Source organism: Chrysochloris asiatica, unplaced genomic scaffold, assembly GCF_000296735.1.
Source record: "Chrysochloris asiatica unplaced genomic scaffold, ChrAsi1.0 scaffold01255, whole genome shotgun sequence".
NCBI lineage: Eukaryota > Metazoa > Chordata > Mammalia > Afrosoricida > Chrysochloridae > Chrysochloris > Chrysochloris asiatica.
The window spans coordinates 19459-21291 of record NW_006409773.1 but is presented as its reverse complement, the minus strand read 5'-3'; positions in this window follow the sequence as shown (position 1 = coordinate 21291).

Sequence of the window (1833 nt, the reverse complement as noted above, 5' to 3'; positions counted from 1 at the left end):
GTCACTATGAGCTGGAAATGAATTGATGGCACTTAACAACAGCAACAACAACATATAATCTTCACCAAAATAGTTCATAGATATGGGAGCTTGATCCTGAGATGTTGAGTGCAGCTCTTTGGGAAGGAGTTTTGCAACACCAGCTTTCCTCACTGCCTCTTTAATGGCTACCTGCAAAACTGCAGTTTGACTTTTATATATTAAAAAACAAAACAAAACAAAAATCATCTTGGGAATTTCAATTAGCAAAGTAACATTAAAATAATTTTTAAAAAGTAGGAATTACCTGTATGTAATTTTTTCAAAAGTAAAAATTAAATGATATATCTTCTGTTTTCTTTCTTTCTTTGCTTTTTTTAAAATAATGCTAAGTATGGTATCATGCTGTGGGTAAATTCATTGGATTGCAAAGTCAGTTTGAGCCATAAGGTTAGCAGTTCAAGCTCACCAGCTGTTGCTTGGAAACTACAAACAAGGTCAATATGGGTTGGAACTGATTCAAGAGCACTTAACAACAAAAACAACAACAGCATGTGTAAGAGCATCCTGTTTGGTAAAGTGGAAGATCATCGGAAAATAGCAAGACTCACAACAAAATTAACTGGTGCAGTGGCAGCAGCAATGTGCTCAAACATAACAACAATGATGAGGATGGTGCAGAATTGAGCAGTGTTGATCTTGTGCATGGAGTCATGGCATAGATTCAATGATACCTAAGAATAACATCTGTAATAAAATATTTAACATTTCAAGAATCTTCACATGCACAGTTCAGTGTCATTAACTATGTTCATCATTTCAACCATCTACCTTATAGGTTCCCAAATTATACCATCACTCTTGATAGTTTTATTAGTTGTCATTGACTCAATTTCAACTCATGTCAACTCCATGTATGCTGAGTAGTGTTGGCAGTACTTTGACTTTTAAGAAGCAGCTTACCAGGTCTTCCTTTGAAGGTACCTCAGAAAGTGTCTGAAGTGTCATTAGTTAAGTTCTTAACATATTTACCACTCAAAGACGTCACAGAAATTCAGACATGTTTCTGAGTTTTAAATTTCACAAATATGGCATTCCTGAAGGTGGGACTGCATCTTATGCTCTCTAATTCAGTTGTTGTTATTGTTGTTAAGTGTCATGGAGTCGATTCTTACCCATAGAGACCTTGTACATGGTTTCTGAGGGTGTAAATCTTTTATGGAAGTAGAAAACCTCATCTTTCTCCCGCGGAGTGGCTGGTAGTTTCGAACTGCTGACCTTAAGGTTCGCAGCCCGATTTGTAACCACTACACTAACAGAAGATGTTCATATATAATGTCAATCAGGGAAGTATCTTCAATTTCAACACTTTTCATCTTTATTCCAGAATAGGTTACATGTGAACACAAAAGTTATGTCACTAATTGAAGATAATTTATGGTTTAGGCAAAAAGAAATCTTTTGAGAAGTTTTTAAAGACTTAATAGCTCAGCTCTGAGTCACAACAACAGTGTATATGGTTTATAAGAGGTGGCTATGTGTTTGAACCACTGATATTGCAGTTAGCTGACCAGTGATTATCCTACAGCACCACAAGAGTACACACACACACTGTGAATTTACTTGCTCTCTTTCTCTCCTTCATTTCTTAAATGTTGTAGTTGTTGTTGTTGAGTGCTGTCGAGTCGGTTCCGACCCATAACAACCCTGTATAGGGTTTCCAAGGAGCAGTTGGTGAACTTGAACTGCTGACCTTGCAGTTCAAATGACTTTGCAGTCTGGCACATTAACCCACAGTGCCATTTAGGTGCTATCAAGTCAGAATCGACCCATAGTGAACCTATGCACAAAAGA